The sequence below is a fragment of the Amphiura filiformis genome, chromosome 2, assembly GCF_039555335.1.
Source record: "Amphiura filiformis chromosome 2, Afil_fr2py, whole genome shotgun sequence".
Taxonomy (NCBI): domain Eukaryota; kingdom Metazoa; phylum Echinodermata; class Ophiuroidea; order Amphilepidida; family Amphiuridae; genus Amphiura; species Amphiura filiformis.
This window is the reverse complement of record NC_092629.1, coordinates 12074972-12097737: the sequence shown is the minus strand read 5'-3', so window position 1 is coordinate 12097737 and position 22766 is coordinate 12074972. Positions and strand designations below refer to the sequence as shown.

The window sequence follows — 22766 nt, the reverse complement described above, 5'->3', positions numbered from 1 at the left end:
TTAAATCCTTGAAATTTAGAGTGAGTATAATTCTTGTTCGCTTATCCTGCGAAAATCACTGTTCAGCGAAGTCCATTGTAAACTTGCATTTATATCCTTTGTGTAAAATCCTCGCACAGAAATTATAAATGCTGCTTTCATCAAACGCTCAAATCCTTGCACAGTTGACACTTTCTCCAGCTAAGATGATTCTTTCGCCAATCACTCTCTTTCTACAGGAAACATGCTTCTTTCTGCACTGATCCACTTTATTGACAGAGATGTGTTGTTTTTACTCCACGCAAGTCGACAGAAGAATTTTGCACCTTCATGTACTCATAATGAGTCATAATCCGACTCAATCTCAAAGTCTGGAATCTCAAGGCAATCAATGTGAAGAATAGGCCTATTGCCTAATTTGGGCTCCAACTTGTAGGCCTATCTTTGCACGGGTTTTGAATAGAAAATTAGCTATCCTTCTCTCCTGTTTTGTCTCATTTCGATTGTTTTAATTATCTAATCATGTGTTCATAGCATTTTAGTGTAACAAATCCTCACTTTTTTTAGAACAAGAAAATTTAGGCCAAAAAAAAGACAACATGTTTTTTGCTGTAGGCCTATAGCAGGTCAAAAAAGTCAAATGCGAAATGCGTTTATTTGAATCCATGTCTAAAAATGACAAAAATAGGGGGCCTACCTTATTTGCTGCAAAGTGGAATGTGAATTTACAGCGGGTCTCTCCGACACACACATTACTCTAGTAGTGTTTACATTATTTTTTTGCGATTTTTTCTGTGTTTTTTTTGTTTTTGTTTTTTTGGAGAGAGAAAGATAGTTATTTTCCTTCAGCATTTTTCCCTGGCATTTTTCCTGACCCAAAAGAAAAGTTCTGACTTTTGAGCGCGTTTTCAGAGTGCACTACTAGACTAATTCCAATCAGCCGTCTACACTTCGCATGTACTGTGTATGCTTCGTAGTGACGACTGATTATCTTACAGCCAATATCATGACGGACTTCTGAAAACTATTCAATGCGTCTTTGGTTGTGCGCCGTAGCGCGACTGACTAGCGGCGCCCGTGTACCGCGTCGCTGTACCGCGCCGCTGTGACAAGATCGCGCTCTGAACTTCTAAAAACAACAAACTCGGTCAAAAGGTCAATTTGGACACAACTGCGCATGCTCTATGCCACAGGAATCCTGTTGCAAAATCCGTCACTTTTTTTCCACGTAGTTTTCTCAGTCGTCAATCCAGACGGTTGACGACTGAGGGCAGCAGTCTAGTGCACTACACTAAATCCTTCCGCATTTGGTGTAACCTTTCATAGTTCCGGTAAAAAATAGCGCCTATGCGAAATATATCGGCGTCCCGAGGGAACCACATTTGAGTGACTCTTGGTTGTTTTGATAAAAACGATAGAATAGGAGCTCAACATTACAAATCTGTTCAGAAAATGTTCCGAATCGAATGTACATGGGCAATAGGCCCTCGGAACAATATCATGGCCGGAACTGGTAAGGAGGCGAGAGTGTCGGCTGAAATTCGGGATGGCGCTGTTCAGGAGTTCGTATCTCTTAAGCTTGTCTCAACTTGTCCCAAAAAATCAAATTTAAATAAAAGTTTTATCTTTATTTAAGACGTTGATTCAATCAAAATATTAAAAATGTTGTTACATGGGGTAGAAAAACAAACTTACTTTCTTGTATTTTCCCGTATTATTATGACTCAATCACCCTATCGAATTGTAATAACATACATTGTAGACTTTATACTACAGTGACACTGCCGTTGTCGTGTGCCAGACCCCTCTCATGATGAAATCGTAGTAGTATATATGAATATTAATGAACTCTACGTCATCCGCGTCATACATTTTTTTAATAATCGACTCGTACAGATCGTGAATGATGTTATTAATAGATCTAGGCGGATCATCTAGCTCGTCACCACAGTGAAATTAATTAACACACACACGGCGGTTGAATTTTAAACCACAGTATTATAGAAAAGTGTACTTTTGTTCCAGTTTCTAACCAGTAATTTCGGAATTCAAGCATTTTAAACAACAGTAAGTGTACATTTCGTCCAGTTTCTTACCAGTTGCAATGAATTATGGTAGTGTAAGCTTACCAATATTAATACCAAAAGCTGTGATAGTTTCTGCACTGTACATACTGTACAACTCTGTACAGTGTGAGTATGTACGCGAGTATAACAACTTGAGCAAGTCACAATATTTTCTCAAGTTGATTTATCCTTTCTATAAATAGCGACGTATACAGAAAAAATATACACAACCACGTTCTCCGAGTACTGTACATACTACATAGTATAATTTAAAACTCTAGACTCCGGGACTCTAGCGGGGTACACCCATCGTATGTGTACATGGACCTAATCCATGGGTTCCTACAAGGCCGATGACTGGACCGATGACACACATTCGATAGGTGTATCGTATAATATGTGTGAGTTACGGCTTTTGACAATTGGCTCCCTAGTCCTAGCCCGAGGTACTCACACGTCCGTCACTACGATTTCCACTAGGGGTAGCGGGGTGAATGACCCCTAAATTTAAAAATATTAATTTTCACCCTCTATTGGGAATATGTGCAAGCTCGGGGGTGAAAACTGACCCTCTAGCTACTTTTGGACCGTACTCCTACCCCTGACTACACTGCAAAATATTTTTCACCCCCAAGATTTAATTTTCACCCCATGTATTTGGATTTTCTGCAAGCTCTGGAGTGAAAAACACAGGAAAACACCCCCGACTTTTGGGCCTTAATGCTGTAGGCCTACCCCTGATTTCCACTGTCCTTCTCCGTACGAAGGTCTGAGACTCCTGAGCATATCTGGTCCAGGGTACACATAAAATACCACGTTTTCTCATAAATACCACTTCCTACCATTCCTCACGTGAAGATGAGACTTAAACAAAACATATTTGGTGCATGTTCGTATATTTTGAGCACATTTGAGGATGGAAAATGTTTTGAATTCTTTCTATAAATAGATGCCGTCAGTGTGGCGTCATCACCGCTGACGTGAGTTCACGGTGCCCGTTTTTTACGTGACGTAGGGCATTCATGGCCCTAGTGAGGAAGGAACAGGGCCATGATGTTTCGGGCTACCCTAGTCCATACATTCGACATATAGCGGGGACTCTAGTCGTCTCTACAAATATGTCAATGACAGCAAGAACATGATGAAGTCTAACTTGGAATTTGCACATCATCTTGATCTTGATACTGCCCAACAGTCCTAGAGGAGTAAAACGGTTAGGTTGATATGTGCATGCATGCAAATTTTAGTCTATAGATTTCTTGTAGATGTTGGGTTATGTTGGTTTTAAATTGTGTGGGATCTATTATGTTTGAGGGGGTTCTGCACCCCTAGCCTATTTTTTGCTTATTTTTGTGTTTTTCTCAAAAATCATAGTGCATTGGTGACAAGTAAGATATAGGGCCTAGATATGTATATTATAGAGACAAGGACTATAACTACTGCACTGAAAATTCAGCAACTCAAGGCAAGTAGTTATTGATTTATTGATCAAATATTGGTTTTCCCTAATTTTGACTGTAACTCCACAACTGCTGTCTGTGCTGAAATAAAATTTCCAGTGTAGCAGTTGTAGTCCTTGCCCCTATAATATACATATCTTACTTGTCACCAATGCTCTATAATTTTTGAGAAAAATGTAAAAAATAGGCACAAAATTGGGCAGGGTGTAGTACCCGTTATCCAAATGATTTGATCGAGTAATTTATCAACTACCATGTATCCACGACAACACAATACTATAGGGACTGTGCAATAATTATGTCTACACCCAGGGTGATGTCTACACCCTGGGCCCTTAATTACTTAGTAACTCGGGGTCTGAAACAGTAACTTGGACCCCGAGATAGTAACTTCGACTTTAAGTAACTCGGGCCCCGACTTAGTAACTCTGGGTCTGAGATAGTAACTTGGGGCCTCGACTTAGTAACTCGGGGTCCGAGATAGTAACTCGGGCCTCGTCTTATTAACTCGGGGTCCAAGATTGTAACTCGGGCCTCGACTTAGTAACTCGGGTCTGAGATAGTAACACGGACCTCGACTTAGTAACTCGGGTCTGAGATAGTAACTTGGGGCCTCAACTTAGTAACTTGGTATCTGAAATAGTAACACGGACCCCAAGATAGTAACTCAGGGTCCGAGATAGTAAGTCGGGGGCCCGACTTAGTAACTCGGAGTCCGAGATAGTAATTCGGGGCCCCGAGATACTACTTTGGGATCCGAGATAGTAGCTCAAGGTCCCGAGATACTAATTCAGGGTCTGATATATAGTAACTTTCGGGCCCCGACTTAATAACACGGGCCCTTAGATAGTAACTCAGGGTTCCGACTTAATATCTTGGGGTCAGAGATATAATAACTCGGGGTCCGAGATAGTAACTCGGGCCTCAACTTAGTAACTCGGGGTCTGAGATAGTAACACGGACAACGAGATAGTAACTCGGGTCTGAGTTAGTAATTCTGGGGGCCCCAACTTAGTAACTTGGGGCCCCAACTTAGTAACTCGGGTACCGAGATAGTAACTCGGGGCCTCAACTTAGTAACTCGGGGTCTGAGATAGTAACACGGACAACGAGATAGTAACTCGGGTCTGAGTTACTAACTTGGGGGCCCCAACTTAGTAACTTAGGGCCGGGTCCGAAATAGTAACTCAGGGCCCCGACTTGGGGTCTGAGATAGTACACCGGGGCCCCGACTTAGTAACCCGGGGTCCGAGATAGTAACTCGGGCCTCGACTTATTAACTCGGGTCTGAGATAGTAACACGCACCCGAGATTGTAACTCGGGTCCGAGATAGTAACTCGGGCCCCGACTTAGTAATTGGGGTTAGAGATAGTAACTCGGGGCCTCAACTTAGTAACTTGGGGTCTGAGATAGTAACACGGACCCGAGATAGTAACCCGGGTCCGAGATAGTAACTCGGCGTCGACTTAGTAACTCGGTCTGAGATAATAACACGGACCGGAGATTGTAACTCGGGGTCCAAGATAGTAACTCGGGGCCCCGACGTAGTAACTGGCGGTCAGAGATAGTAACTCGGGGCCTCGACTTAGTAACTCGGGGTCCGAGATAGTAACTTGGGGCTTCGACTTAGTAACTTTCGGGTCTGAGATAGTAACACTGACCCGAGATAGTAACTCGGGTCTGAGATAGTAACTCGGGCCCTGACTTATTAACTCGGGGTCGAGATAGTAACTCGGGCCCGACTTATTAACTTCGGGTCGAGATAGTAACTTGGGGCCTCGACTTAATAACTCGGGGTCTGAAACAGTAACACAGACCGAGATAGTAACTCGGGTCTGAGATAGTAATTCAGGACCCCAATTAGTATCTCGGCCCCAAGTTACTATCTCGGACTCGAGTTACTAAGTCGGGCCCGAATTACTATCTCGGACCCGAAGTTCCTATCTTGGTTCTGTGTTACTATCTCAGATACCAAGTTACTAAGTTGAGGCCCCAAGTTACTATCTTGGACCCCGAGGTACTAAGTCGAGGCCCGAGTTACTATCTCTGACCCCCAGTTACTACGCCGGGGCCCCGAGTTACTATCTTGGACCCCAAGTTACAATATCAGGGTCCGTGTTATTATTTCAGACCCGAGTTACTAAGTTGAGGCCTGAGTTACTATCTCGGACCCCGGGTTACTATCTTGGGGTCTGTGTTACTATCTCAGACCCCAAGTTACTAAGTTGAGGCCCCGAAGTTACTATCTCTAACCCCTAATTACTAAGTCGGGGCCCCGAGTTACTATCTCAGACCCCGAGTTACAATCTCTGGGTGCGTGTTACTATCTCAGACCCGAGTTAATAAGTCGAGGCCCAGAGTTACTATCACGGACCCCGAAGTTACTAAGTCGAGGCCCCGAAGTTACTATCTCAGACCCCGAAGTTACTAAGTCGGGTCGAGTTACTATCTCAGACCCCAAGTTACTAAGTCGAGGCCCTCAATTACTATCTCGGACCCGAGTTACTACCTCGTACCCGAAGTTACTAAGTCGGGGCCCTGAATTACTATCTCAGACCCCGCGTTACTATCTCGGGGTCCGTGTTACTGTTTCAGACCCCGAGTTATTAAGTCGAGGCCCCAAGTTACTATCTCGGACCCGAGTTACTATCTCGGGGTCAGTGTTACTATCTCAGACCCCGAGGTACTAAGTCGAGGCCCCGACTTACTATCTCTGACCCCGAGTTACTATCCCGGACCCTGAGTTATAAAGTCCGGGGCCCGAATTACTATCTCGGACCCCGAGTTACTATATAGGGTCCGTGTTACTATCTCGGATACCAAGTTACTAAGTTGAGGCCCCAAGTTACTATCTCGGACCCCGAGTTACTAAGTCAAGGTACCACTCCCATGTATACTACAACTTTGTCACAGGTGGAACGGAGCATTATAGATGATTTCCATTGTGATATACAACACTCCCATGTATACTACAACTTTATCACCGGTGGAATTGAACACTATAGATGATTTCCATTGTGTTAGACAACACTCCCATGTATACTACAACTTTATTACAGGTGGAACAGAGTACTATTGATGATTTCCACTGTGCTATACAACATCCCATGTATACTAGGCCGCAACTTTATCACAGGTGGAACAGAGCACAAAGATGATTTCCATTGAGCTATACAACACTCCCATGTATACTACAACTTTATCATGGGTGGAACAGTGTACTATAGATGATTTCCATTCAGCTATACAACACTCCCATGTATACTACAACTTTATCATGGATGGAACAGAGCACAAAGATGATTTCCATTGAGCTATACAACACTCCCATGTATACTACAACTTTATCATACAACCCTCCCATGTATATACTACAACTTTATCATACAACCCTCCCATGTATACTACAACTTTATCATGGGTGGAACAGAGCACAAAGATGATTTCCATTGAGCTATACAACACTCCCATGTATACTACAACTTTATCATGGGTGGAACAGAGTACTATAGATGATTTCCATTGAGCTATACAACACTCCCATGTATGCTACAACTTTATCATGGGTGGAACAGAGTACTATAGATGATTTCCATTGTGCTATACAACACTCCCATGTATACTACAACTTTATCATGGGTGGAACAGAGCACAAAGATGATTTCCATTGAGCTATTCAACACTCCCATGTATACTACAACTTTATCATGGGTGGAACAGAGTACAAAGATGATTTCCATTGAGCTATACAACACTCCCATGTATACTACAACTTTATCATGGGTGGAACAGAGTACTGTAGATGATTTCCATTGAGCTATACAACACTCCCATGTATACTACAACTTTATCATGGGTGGAACAGAGTACTATAGATGATTTCCATTGAGCTATACAACACTCCCATGTATACTACAACTTTATCATGGGTGGAACAGAGCACAAAGATGATTTCCATTGAGCTATACAACACTCCCATGTATACTACAACTTTATCATGGGTGGAACAGAGTACTGTAGATGATTTCCATTGAGCTATACAACACTCCCATGTATACTACAACTTTATCATGGGTGGAACAGAGTACTGTAGATGATTTCCATTGAGCTATACAACACTCCCATGTATACTACAACTTTATCATGGGTGGAACAGAGCACAAAGATGATTTCCATTGAGCTATACAACACTCCCATGTATACTACAACTTTATCATGGGTGGAACAGAGTACAAAGATGATTTCCATTGAGCTATACAACACTCCCATGTATACTACAACTTTATCATGGGTGGAACAGAGTACTATAGATGATTTCCATTGAGCTATACAACACACCCATGTATAATACAACTTTATCATGGGTGGAACAGAGCACAAAGATGATTTCCATTGAGCTATACAACACTCCCATGTATACTACAACTTTATCATGGGTGGAACAGAGTACAAAGATGATTTCCATTGAGCTATACAACACTCCCATGTATACTACAACTTTATCATGGGTGGAACAGAGCACAAAGATGATTTCCATTGAGCTATACAACACTCCCATGTATACTACAACTTTATCATGGGTGGAACAGAGTACAAAGATGATTTCCATTGAGCTATACAACACTCCCATGTATACTACAACTTTATCATGGGTGGAACAGAGTACTGTAGATGATTTCCATTGAGCTATACAACACTCCCATGTATACTACAACTTTATCATGGGTGGAACAGAGCACAAAGATGATTTCCATTGAGCTATACAACACTCCCATGTATACTACAACTTTATCATGGGTGGAACAGAGTACAAAGATGATTTCCATTGAGCTATACAACACTCCCATGTATACTACAACTTTATCATGGGTGGAACAGAGTACTATAGATGATTTCCATTGAGCTATACAACACACCCATGTATAATACAACTTTATCATGGGTGGAACAGAGCACAAAGATGATTTCCATTGAGCTATACAACACTCCCATGTATACTACAACTTTATCATGGGTGGAACAGAGTACAAAGATGATTTCCATTGAGCTATACAACACTCCCATGTATACTACAACTTTATCATGGGTGGAACAGAGCACAAAGATGATTTCCATTGAGCTATACAACACTCCCATGTATACTACAACTTTATCATGGGTGGAACAGAGTACAAAGATGATTTCCATTGAGCTATACAACACTCCCATGTATACTACAACTTTATCATGGGTGGAACAGAGTACTGTAGATGATTTCCATTGAGCTATACAACACTCCCATGTATACTACAACTTTATCATGGGTGGAACAGAGCACAAAGATGATTTCCATTGAGCTATTCAACACTCCCATGTATACTACAACTTTATCATACAACCCTCCCATGTATACTACAACTTTATCATACAACCCTCCCATGTATACTACAACTTTATCATGGGTGGAACAGAGTACTATAGATGATTTCCATTGAGCTATACAACACTCCCATGTATACTACAACTTTATCATGGGTGGAACAGAGTACTATAGATGATTTCCATTGAGCTATACAACACTCCCATGTATACTACAACTTTATCATGGGTGGAACAGAGTACTATAGATGATTTCCATTGAGCTATACAACACTCCCATGTATACTACAACTTTATCATGGGTGGAACAGAGTACTATAGATGATTTCCATTGAGCTATACAACACTCCCATGTATACTACAACTTTATCATGGGTGGAACAGGACACTATCTATTGTGCTATAATGTAAATTATTTCTAGTGTCCTGTCCCTCCTGTGACAAAGTTGTGGTATACAAGGAATGTTGTATAGCACAATTAAAATTATGATTTAGGTGTCCCTTCCCACCCGTGACAAAGTTGTGGTATACAAGGGAATGTTGTATTGTTTAAATCAAATCATCTTTACTATCCTATCCCACCTGTGACAAAGTTGCGGTGTTCATGGGTATCTTGTAAAGCACAATTTTAATCTTCTATATTTTACCCACATGTAACATTTATGTTTTTTGTGTTTTATATTTTAAAGAATGGTGCAAACTTCATGAAGTAAATGAACATGTGAAGCCATTGGCTGCGAGTTCGGGTGTCAGGGCATCTGATGTTTTGCAATTGATCTTCCTAGAGGTGAGTTAAGGTTTACACTATATGTTTTGGGCAGAATTTTCGGCCGAATGTTAAATAAGTTTAGCTTAGATTTGCAAGTTTCATAAATGAAAATTTGCAATTATTTCTTGATATTTCTTGATTTATTTTTTAATATATCTAAGCAATAGTTTTGCCATTTTAAACAACAAAAAAAACATCATGCAAATGGGGTGGAAATGACACTACTTATATCAATCATTGGGATTTCCTTAATAAAACCAATACCATTCCTCATGTGTGTCAGCTTTACTTGTCTCAATATTCGAATGCAAATGCTGCTAGTTCATGCTACCATCTAACTCGCCTTATGAAAGACGTACATAGAACATATTGACCATTTTAGGTGGCATTTTGTCTATATGTATTTTCAGATAGCTAACTCAAATACTACACCTTACAGATACAATAGCTAGCTATGTCAAATCCATTATGTTCATTTAACTTAAATCAGCAAAGAAAAGTGTTTAAATGGGATTTTGTGAATTTGCATAAGTCAAGAAGCTGTTTTGAAAAATCACATCCTGTACGATAATTTTAAAGCAATTCTGTGCACAACACCATAGTTAAGTTTGCCACCTTAAATATCTACCGTATATAATTTTTAAAAATTCTGTGACTTATTTATAATTCTATTACTCTTACGACCCATTATTCAAAATCGCGCACTGTGATTTGTTAAAACTCGTCACATGAGAGCCCATTATTCTGCAATAATGGGTCAAGCGCCGTAACACACTCTACGCACAGCATTACGCTGTGCAATATTTCCGCGATACACGCTCCACCTTGAAGTAAACAACTGAAAATATTTGTGCCAAAAATGATATTTTCTCTTTAAATCGCACTATTTTCTGGTAATAGAATAGAAATAAAGGGTGCAGCATTATCCTTTACACGCATAAATAATGTGTCCTTGGCAGTAAAAAGCGTCTAAATAATGGGTGAGGACACATTATTTGGGTGTAAAGGATAATGCATTACCCTTTATTTCTTAAATAAAAGGAAGGTCTGAAAATGTTGTGTTAATTATTATTAATATTCATGTTATTCTCATTAATAACTTTTCTGCAGGCACTAGCACTGTCTAAGGAGTAAGGATTCCTTCAATAGTTTGCAGATTGAAGCAGCCTTTTAACAGGCAACAACACAAAGAACAAGAGAGTATAGAGAATCAAGAATGCAGCAAATAAGAACTGCCCTGAAGTCTTTGGATGTCATTATTGGAACTTAATAACAATCCATTGCCATAGTCCATTTGGGACAAGATCAAGGCACAAACCACCAGATAGTAGATGCCATGGTCCTTGAAACCAATTGATATTTTATGTAGTTGCTAATTTATAATAGATTACAGGGATACAATGTATATGATATGTGCAGCCACTGTCATCTGTGTATCAAATATAACACAGAGGTTGCATACTGGATTGCAGAGCTGGATTGATGGAATCATCGCCAACTGTTAGCATAGCAGGAGATAAGCTATGTGTATGATAATTTGATGCGCCAATAGAAAACTCTATCTCCTCATCATTTAGCTTCCAGAGATTTTATGGTCATCCAGTGTTTTATTCAGTGATGCTAGATGAGGCTGTTTTCATGGAGTTTGGATAAGATACATTAAAATATCTGTATAACTGAATGTCATCACCGTAACATATAGAGAGGTTTCTTGATTGACAAGTGTATAATATTATGGTGAATGACATACATGTAACAGGGCCAATCATGGATCCTTGTGACAGGCTTTGTCGTCTAGATTTTAAAGGGGAGTGGTTGCTCACTCTCTAGTATGATGCTAGGCGAGTGGTCAAATCATTCTCTAGCATGATTGCTAGGAGAGCTGTTAACATTGTATTTGAACACAGATATTGGAACATCTGTGATTTGAAGTGATGATTTTTATGTGAGCTGGCTATCTGGTGAATATAACTGGTATTACCATATAGTCACATAACAAAAAAAAAAATAATTCTTAAGGTTGGTCTTAACCCTCAGGGAATTATGGGCCTCATAACTGCTAAATTTTTGGTCTTTTAAAATGACAAAGACTTGATGAATTCATATGCGAGGTCAAATTTGGGCAAAAATGCTCAGTTATGGAGAAAATTAAAAACAATTTTACCCAAATTTTCATGGGCATTGTACCAAGAAAATTCTTTACAAAATTAATTTTTAAAACCTATTTTTTATTCATTTTTTAAATTTTGACCAACTTTGAGAAATTTTTACCAAAACTGGTTGAAAAATGCTCAATTTTGCGGAAAAAAAAACATGAAAAAAAAGCCTGATTTTTTCGCTCAATTTTCATTTTTTTTTGGTGAAGTTGATCAAAATTTTAAAAAGTAAATGGTCCTAGATATCTATACGCTGGCGAAGATACGTAATAATCGGATTAACTACCATAGCAATAGGTACAAACAATTTTTGATTATATCGCTGCACTACTACGTTCATGCGGTACCTCTGCATTGAACCATAGATGTCAAAGAAATGCTAATCACTTGCACCTGTAAGATTAGTCTCTTTGAAAAGAGCGGTATTGTATTCAATCTACTATATGATTGACGACAGGTGATGAGTGCAACCTGCTTGTAGTGCAGCGGTATATTCAAAATTGTTTGCACCTATTGCTATGGTAGTTAATCCGATTAATTACGTAACTTCGCCAGCGTATATCTAGTTTTTTAAAAATAAAAATTTTTACTGAAGAATGTTTTTGTTGTTGCCAAAAATAATTTGGGTAAAAAAATTGGTTTGAATGTAAAGGTTTCTTGATCAATTTTCATTAACACAGCAATGAAATTCAGACATGGAACTTTCATAACTTTCAGCTAACTCCAATTAGGCTGGAATTAGCAAAGTCAAACACTGAAAGGGATGCAAATTATTATAATTATATTCTCACAGTACAGGGTGTCCCAGAAAACATCTCCAGAAATAGACAATATCATCAAAATATTTTAAAAGCAGTGGGTAGCTCATTGTGCACATTATACACAAATTTTATTTTAATTCGGTTGGCTGGATGCAAAGAAATGAGTGATTGATCACACAATGCACACATCAACAACTCATTCCAAGTTTGATTAACAGGCACTTTTGTCACACTTGCTCACCCCTTCGTAAAGTTTGTGTATCTCATTCAATTCAGTCCTCTGATCTATTTTATACGATGGTATTATGTTACTCATGCTTGCACTGAAGGTGAAAAACGTGAGTGAATATAACATTTGATCTGCCTTTACTTTGATACACAGTGCCTGAATTGTAAGAAACTTAACATGGATTGCAGAAATTGGATAGCTATACAATTAACAGATTTAATTCTTTACGCAATATGTTAAACTTTCAAAACCCAAGAAATACATGATTAAGCTTAGAGCTTCTAATTTTTATACTGTGCTATATTATGTTTAATGTTTTAATTTTTAAGTTAAAACTTTGCATTCATGGCAATATTTGAAGCAACATTTTGTCCAAGAAAACTTTGATTTTTGTAAGCTTTCCAGCTTTAATTCTTTGTGTTGTGCAATATGTTATATTGCAACTTTCCAAAGAACATGTGAGCCAAGAATGACAATGATCAAGTGCTTGTACATCTTACGTGTAATTTTGATACCATGCAACATTATGTTCAAATTTTAAAAGATTTACATTTTACATAGACATTTCTTGGAAAATTCCAAAAAATTAATTATTGTGTGAGAAAACTTTTTTGTCAGCTGGAATTCTTTATACAATAATTCTTTATGCAATAATTATATTAATATTAACGAAAAAATATATTTACTAGTACCAAGCACCATTTTAGATTCAAGCTTTAATATCACATAGTATTTTCACATTTTAACAAAAGTTTATTACACGTTTAGCAAAACACAGATTGTGTAAGAAGAATAAAAAGAATTTCACCAAACAAAACACAAAGTCAATTGATAAGCATTAGTGTGCATTGTGTTGAATGATCTTTCTTTCAAACTTAATGAAATGAATTGAGATGTATGTTATGTAATCGCTCATATCTTTGCAATCAGTCAACCGATTCAAGTGTGTAAGATGCAGAATAAGAGGGCTACATGCTGTTTTTTATGTTTTGGATTTGGATGCTTATTTGTCAGCTTATGTCAAAATTCATTCACCTTGTAATCTTTTTCTGGAACACCCTGTATATTAATTTAATTTGCTAGGTAACAGTAAGGAACTTCTTTAAAAAGTTTTGCAAATTTCAATCTGCATAATTAATTAGAGCTAATTTTTACTTGTCCTAAAAATTAGTCATAATTGAAAATTATGCAGATTGAAATTAGCAAAAAGTTAAATGTAATGTGTTTCTAGATAGCCCTTACAGCTACCCACATTGCAACATTATAACATTTCCATTAGAGATAGAATTTAACTTCTTTTCCACAAAATGTTAGTTTTCACTGTCAGATATGTCCTCTTTTAAATTTGGCCTGAGCAAATGATGCAATAAAAAGAAAATCACTGTATAATACCAGCACATAAGCCGCCAATGTGAGCCACTCCTTCAAATGTGACTGGTGTCGGTCCCGAACGCCTTGTATAGAGAGTATTGTGAACATTGTGTGTTAAGTTTTGAAAAACATGAGGTTGTTCTCCTCAGCAAATGTTACAATATGACCTGATTTTAAAAAATTGTCAAATCAGCAGTTTTAGGTTAAAAAATCCCTTAAGATGGGTAGGGGTTTCAGATTGCCATCAGCACACCCCTGTTAAAATTTAATTTGAGCCCCCCTCCCCCCAACATTTTTTGTTTCAAATGAATGAGCATCAAGTCAGAGTGAGAATCTTGGATAAATCTGCCATATATGATTAAAAGTAAGTTTTATTCAAAGTGTCATAGAGCGTGTTTCTACAGAGCCAAATAGCGTTTTGGAAACGGTATGGAACCGCTAATCACTCCTGTGGAAACAGCCTCCAACGCCTTTTTGCAACGCCTTTTCAACGCCAACGGAAACCTCGTTTTACTAGGTTTTTGCCGTTGACGAAGCGGGTAGATTTTCTGTAGAAACAGACCGAAGCGGTAACTTGCCGATTATTGAGCAAAATCAGGCAAAATGTCTGTTAATCAACAGGTAAATTGGACGGACGACATGACAAAAACCTTGATAACAGCCTGGGCAATATAACAAGTCCAAACTATTATAACGCCACGATTTCTCCGTGATACGGAAAAACGGCAAAATTCACATAATTCGGGGTTTGCTCACGGAAATTTGTAAATGCCACAAAATAGTGAAAAACTGTGTAAAATGTCAAACTTTTCTGTTGATTTGCAAAATATAACAAAGAAAAGTGATTATTTAGCAGTAATCAACCATTAAACAATCCATTCTAGCATTAATTCTAGGCCTACGGTGCAAGATTCTGTCCATACTACAGTAAAAGGTAGACAAAATACACTTCTAAAACATGTTTGTTGGTACGATGCAAATAACTGAAACCAATATTAGGCATGTTAGGGTAGAGGGACATCACATGACGTCATTCAGTTTAAACGGTATGAACACGCCAACCGCAAAAACCTGCCTGTGGAAACAGCAGGTTAATCGGTAAGATAACGGTAAGATAACGTTATCCATTTAGCGGTAACTTAGCGGAGCGCCTGTGGAAACACGCTCATATTAAGGGGACTGTGTATTCTCAGAAATGCATTAATTAAAAGTGCTGTAACTTTAAATTAAACAAAATTTAATGCAAGTTATATATTTTTGTTATGCAAAAGTATTTTTTTTGAAGGAACTTCAAAAAAGCACATTGTTTTGCCTTAAATAATTTGGTATACCCTGTACCCAAATTTGGATTTCATGGGTTTTTTTGTAATTAGACACTCCATTCATGGAACGGTTTTTCATGATTTGGATATTAGTCTTATTTTTGAATTTTTGAATTTTCGTCTTATTTGGTCAATAATTCAAAATAAGGCCTAAGCGCTTGAGTCTAGGTTACAAAAAACTCAAAATCCAAATTTTGGATTTTCCTTCCTATAGTGTGTTCCAAACAATTTTAGGCAAAATCATGAGGTTTTTTTTCTTATTTTCTTCAAAATTGTTCTTTTCACCCCAAATTTGTATTTATATTTAGATAATTTCCTTTCCAAAATGTATACTTTTATCTTGGATTAGTAACTTTTGGGCCATTCCATTTAAAATCCACACCACCCCTGTGGAAGATTTAGCTAAAGTCTTTCAAAGAGGGAGTATGAGTTTTGAATAGAATAAACCATTGGGTAACTTCATTTGAAATACTCACTCCAGCTGTGGAAGATATAGGTAAAGCCATAATACAGAGGGAGCATGGGCTTCAAAATGATAAACCCTGACCAGTTAGGCAGTTACATTTGAAAAATATACTCCCTGTGGATTTCAACTGGAATACTAGCCCATTATGCATATCTGAGAATGCACAGTCCCTTTAAGGGGGTACTACACCCCTAGCCAATTTTTTTTGCCTATTTTTGTGTTTTTCTCGAAAATTATAGCGCATTGGTGACAAGTAAGATATGTATATTATAGGGGCAAGGACTACAACTACTGCACTGAAAATTCAGCAACTCAAGGCAAGTAGTTATTGATTTATTGATAAAATATTGGTTTTCCCTCATTTGTGACTGTAACTCCACAACTGTTGTCTGTGCTGAAATAAAATTTCCAGTGTAGCAGTTGTAGTCCTTGCCCTTATAATATACATATCTTACTTGTCACCAATGCTCTATAATTTTTGAGAAAAATGCAAAAATAGGCACAAAATTGGGCAGGGGTGTAGTACCCCCTTAAATATAATAAATTAAATGATAATATAAATCATAGTCAATTGAAAACATACCAGTTACATTAAATATCATTTATAGAAAAATAAAGTTATCTATTACTTGACTGAGTTTGTGTACCAAACCAAATTTGTTTGATGGGAACAAAGAAAAATATTGTTAGTAAATTGCATGTGTATGTATATTGTGACATGCATAAAACAGATGGTTGAGTGGTTCTAATAATTGCACAAGTACATGATTGCTATTATTGTATGTAAACGAGAAATTATGTAACTTTTAGTATTTCAATTTTAAGTGTTCTATTATGATGCTATAATAATAAACAGTTCAAGAGAGAAATTAAACATTAGCCAGTGTAATTATTGCATGTTTTACTGTCTCTTACCAGGTATCATGACTATCATCAGGGTTATAAATATATTCACCAGTGTTGCAATATGTCGGCAAAATTCATGACATATTTTTTGTTTGAAAAAGGCACAAAAATCATGGAAAAGTTCAGGAGGAGACTGGATGTGATATGTCTATTTTTGACATCACTATTGGGTCACTATCATGAAATCTTCACAAATAATTAATTCTAAATCATAAAATGTGTTATGTGTTTGCTAAATCAAAAATAATTATGTTATTCCAAAACCACTTTCAGCATTGTAGTTTCGTAAGGCTTGTGCTTTCATAATGCGTGTCCTGTACTGCCTTGAAAAGTCATGAATTTTGGTTTAAATTACAAACATTTCATAAATAAATGTGGAATGTATTGTTAATTGAAATTCAAAGAGAAAGTGACCATCCAAACTTGTTAAAGACAGGCATTCAAGAAGGAAGCAATATATCAGATCAATAATGGGTGTTTGGAGGCCAATGGAAGTACTATGACTACCACAAACAAAATTGATGGATACAAATGAAAACCCAGCCCATCCCCAACATGCCATTAAACCTAGAATCCGTACCCTAAAAACCCAACCTGAATTACCTTAAACCCCAAACAGTACCCTTAAACCCAACAAACACGTACCCTTAAAGCCTAACTACTTGTACCCTTAAACCCTAACACGTACCCTTAACCTCCAAAACGCAGGACTAACCTTAAACCCCAACACTTACCCTTAAACCCAAACATGTACCTTTAAAATTCCCAACAAGTTAGCCCTAACCTTTAAACCCAAACCCAACCTACCTGTACCCTTCCTTAACCCCCAACATGTAGGCCCTGATCCCCAAACTATATGTACCTATATGTCCAACAAGTCAGACCTACCCTTTAAACCCAAACCCAACCTGTAGGCCTACCCTTAAACCCCAACACGTAGGTACCATTATTCCCCAAACTGCACCTTTAAACCCCAACACGTAGGCCAAGGCCTATCCTTAAACCCAACCTGAACTGCCTTGAACCCCAACCAGTCCCTGAAACCCAAACATACAAACATGTACCCTTAAAGCCCAACCGCATGTACCCTTAAACCCCGACACGTACCCTTAACCCCCAAACGTAGGCATACCCTTAGAGCCCAACATTTACCCTTAAACCCCAACATGTAGGCCTACGTGTACCTTAAAAACTCCCACAAGTCAGACCTGCCCTTTAAACCCAAACCCAACCTGTAGGCCTACCCTTCCCTAAACCCCAACATGTAGGCCCTTGTCCCCAAACTGTAGACCTATACGTAGGCCTAACCCCAACATATGTACCTTTAAAACTCTAACCTAAAGTCAGGCTTGCCTTTAAAACCCAAACCCAACCTGTAGGCCTACCCTTAAACCCCAATATGAAGGCCCTGCCCTAAATCCCCAACCTGTACCTGTAGCTGTAAACCACAACACATGCCCTTAAACCCCATGACATCTACGAAACTCCAACATGTACCCTTTAAACTCCAAACCAACCCCCTGAAACCCATGTAGGGCCGCGTACCCCCCCCCCCTCACCGATACACCTACTTACCCCTACGCTAAAATTTTATTGAAATCAGTCTTTTGAATAAATTAAACACACTATCTGTGGTCATTTGTGACTCTCTATATTTTGGTCATCAATTTGTTTTTCTTTAAAACCTCCCCCCCCCCCCTCCGTATAATTGGGACCCACCCCCTTTCCGAAGAAAATGAGAGCCCCTAAGCCCTAAACACAGATCCCATGCAAGTATCAATCCGGAGCAGACGCCAGTACCAATCTGTTAAATACAGCCTTGGATACCTTCATCAAATGAACGGGTTATTTTCTCCTAACATTATGCAAATACGAAAATACCAACATGCAAATTAACCTCAATGCACACCGAGTGTATATAAGTACTATCACCATGATATCATAGTATACTACGACTCTGTCACGGTCAAAACGTGATGAACCACTGGTTTTTCATGGCAACGGGATCATCGCGCAGCACCGTCCTGCTGCTGTTGCTTCACACATGCGTGTATTTATAATTATTTTATATTATTTTAACAATACTTTATTAAAACATTTTATCAAATTTGATTGAGTCTCAAGTTATTTTAATAAAAGTTATTGAAAGTCCGTTTGTTTATTTATTTATTTATTTATTTTTATTTGGTGTTTTTTCTTGGCTTGTTTTTTTTCTTTCTTTCTTTCTTTTAATAAAAGTTATTAAAAGTCCGTTTGTTTGTTTATTTATTTATTTTTATTTGTTTTTGTTTTTTCTTGGCTTTCTTTCTTTCTTTTAATAAAAGTTATTAAAAGTCCATTTGTTTATTTATTTATTTATTTTTATTTGGTGTTTTTTCTTGGCTTTCTTTCTTTCTTTCTTTTAATAAAAGTTATTAAAAATCCGTTTGTTTATTTATTTATTTTTATTTGGTGTTTTTTCTTGGCTTTCTTTCTTTCTTTCTTTTAATAAAATTTATTAAAAGTCCGTTTGTTTATTTATTTATTTATTTATTTATTTATTTTTATTTGGGTTTTTTTCTTGGCTTTCTTTCTTTACTCATGTGTGGACACACGCTTAGCACATGCTCCGTGAACTATTAATTCTCCTCAGCAAATGTTACAATATGACCTGATTTTAAAAAAATTGTCAAATCAGCAGTTTTAGGTTAAAAAATCCCTTAAGATGGGTAGGGGTTTCAGATTGCCATCAGCACACCCCTGTTAAAATTTAATTTGAGCCCCCTCCCCCAACATTTTTTGTTTCAAATGAATGAGCATCAAGTCAGAGTGAGAATCTTGGATAAATCTGCCATATATGATTAAAAGTAAGTTTTATTCAAAGTGTCATAGAGCGTGTTTCTACAGAGCCAAATAGCGTTTTGGAAACGGTATGGAACCGCTAATCACTCCTGTGGAAACAGCCTCCAACGCCTTTTTGCAACGCCTTTTCAACGCCAACGGAAACCTCGTTGGAGTAGGTTTTTGCCGTTGACGAAGCGGGTAGATTTTCTGTAGAAACAGACCGAAGCGGTAACTTGCCGATTATTGAGCAAAATCAGGCAAAATGTCTGTTAATCAACAGGTAAATTGGACGGACGACATGACAAAAACCTTGATAACAGCCTGGGCAATATAACAAGTCCAAACTATTATAACGCCACGATTTCTCCGTGATACGGAAAAACGGCAAAATTCACATAATTCGGGGTTTGCTCACGGAAATTTGTAAATGCCACAAAATAGTGAAAAACTGTGTAAAATGTCAAACTTTTCTGTTGATTTGCAAAATATAACAAAGAAAAGTGATTATTTAGCAGTAATCAACCATTAAACAATCCATTCTAGCATTAATTCTAGGCCTACGGTGCAAGATTCTGTCCATACTACAGTAAAAGGTAGACAAAATACACTTCTAAAACATGTTTGTTGGTACGATGCAAATAACTGAAACCAATATTAGGCATGTTAGGGTAGAGGGACATCACATGACGTCATTCAGTTTAAACGGTATGAACACGCCAACCGCAAAAACCTGCCTGTGGAAACAGCAGGTTAATCGGTAAGATAACGGTAAGATAACGTTATCCATTTAGCGGTAACTTAGCGGAGCGCCTGTGGAAACACGCTCATATTAAGGGGACTGTGTATTCTCAGAAATGCATTAATTAAAAGTGCTGTAACTTTAAATTAAACAAAATTTAATGCAAGTTATATATTTTTGTTATGCAAAAAGTATTTTTTTTGAAGGAACTTCAAAAAAGCACATTGTTTTGCCTTAAATAATTTGGAACACACTGTACCCAAATTTGGATTTCATGGGTTTTTTTTTGTAATTAGACACTCCATTCATGGAACGGTTTTTCATGATTTGGATATTAGTCTTATTTTTGAATTTTTGAATTTTCGTCTTATTTGGTCAATAATTCAAAATAAGGCCTAAGCGCGAGTCTAGGTTACAAAAAAAACTCAAAATCCAAATTTTGGATTTTTCCTTCCTATAGTGTGTTCCAAACAATTTTAGGCAAAATCATGAGGTTTTTTCTTATTTTCTTCAAAATTGTTCTTTTCACCCCAAATTTGTATTTATATTTAGATAATTTCCTTTCCAAAAATGTATACTTTTATCTTGGATTAGTAACTTTTGGGCCATTCCATTTAAAATCCACACCACCCCTGTGGAAGATTTAGCTAAAGTCTTTCAAAGAGGGAGTATGAGTTTTGAATAGAATAAACCATTGGGTAACTTCATTTGAAATACTCACTCCAGCTGTGGAAGATATAGGTAAAGCCATAATACAGAGGGGAGTATGGGTTTCAAAATGATAAACCCTGACCAGTTAGGCAGTTACATTTGAAAAATATACTCCCCTGTGGATTTCAACTGGAATACTAGCCCATTATGCATATCTGAGAATGCACAGTCCCTTTAAGGGGGTACTACACCCCTAGCCAATTTTTTTTTGCCTATTTTTGTGTTTTTCTCGAAAATTATAGCGCATTGGTGACAAGTAAGATATGTATATTATAGGGGCAAGGACTACAACTACTGCACTGAAAATTCAGCAACTCAAGGCAAGTAGTTATTGATTTATTGATAAAATATTGGTTTTCCCTCATTTGTGACTGTAACTCCACAACTGTTGTCTGTGCTGAAATAAAATTTCCAGTGTAGCAGTTGTAGTCCTTGCCCTTATAATATACATATCTTACTTGTCACCAATGCTCTATAATTTTTGAGAAAAATGCAAAAATAGGCACAAAATTGGGCAGGTGTAGTACCCTTTAAATATAATAAATTAAATGATAATATAAATCATAGTCAATTGAAAACATACCAGTTACATTAAATATCATTTATAGAAAAATAAAGTTATCTATTACTTGACTGAGTTTGTGTACCAAACCAAATTTGTTTGATGGGAACAAAGAAAAATATTGTTAGTAAATTGCATGTGTATGTATATTGTGACATGCATAAAAACAGATGGTTGAGTGGTTCTAATAATTGCACAAGTACATGATTGCTATTATTGTATGTAAACGAGAAATTATGTAACTTTTAGTATTTCAATTTTAAGTGTTCTATTATGATGCTATAATAATAAACAGTTCAAGAGAGAAATTAAACATTAGCCAGTGTAATTATTGCATGTTTTACTGTCTCTTACCAGGTATCATGACTATCATCAGGGTTATAAATATATTCACCAGTGTTGCAATATGTCGGCAAAATTCATGACATATTTTTTTGTTTGAAAAAGGCACAAAAATCATGGAAAAGTTCAGGGAGGAGACTGGATGTGATATGTCTATTTTTGACATCACTATTGGGTCACTATCATGAAATCTTCACAAATAATTAATTCTAAATCATAAAATGTGTTATGTGTTTGCTAAATCAAAAATAATTATGTTATTCCAAAACCACTTTCAGCATTGTAGTTTCGTAAGGCTTGTGCTTTCATAATGCGTGTCCTGTACTGCCTTGAAAAGTCATGAATTTTGGTTTAAATTACAAACATTTCATAAATAAATGTGGAATGTATTGTTAATTGAAATTCAAAGAGAAAGTGACCATCAAACTTGTTAAAGACAGGCATTCAAGAAGGAAGCAATATATCAGATCAATAATGGGTGTTTGGAGGCCAATGGAAGTACTATGACTACCACAAACAAAATTGATGGATACAAATGAAAACCCAGCCCATCCCCAACATGCCATTAAACCTAGAATCCGTACCCTAAAAACCCAACCTGAATTACCTTAAACCCCAAACAGTACCCTTAAACCCAACAAACACGTACCCTTAAAGCCTAACTACTTGTACCCTTAAACCCTAACACGTACCCTTAACCTCCAAAACGCAGGACTAACCTTAAACCCCAACACTTACCCTTAAA

At 37.4% G+C, this 22766-nt stretch overlaps 1 protein-coding gene and 1 long non-coding RNA gene across 2 annotated transcripts in view; one reads left to right on the top strand and one right to left on the bottom strand.

Annotated features, from left to right (window-relative positions):
* Positions 1 to 22766, bottom strand: part of LOC140145889 (PHD finger protein 24-like) — a 45920-nt gene that overhangs the window by 4816 nt on the left and 18338 nt on the right. The window lies entirely within an intron of this gene.
* Positions 1919 to 11314, top strand: LOC140145891 (uncharacterized). The gene is made up of 3 exons (XR_011858143.1): positions 1919 to 2046; positions 9554 to 9651; positions 10744 to 11314. It is a non-coding gene; the product is annotated as an uncharacterized lncRNA (long non-coding RNA).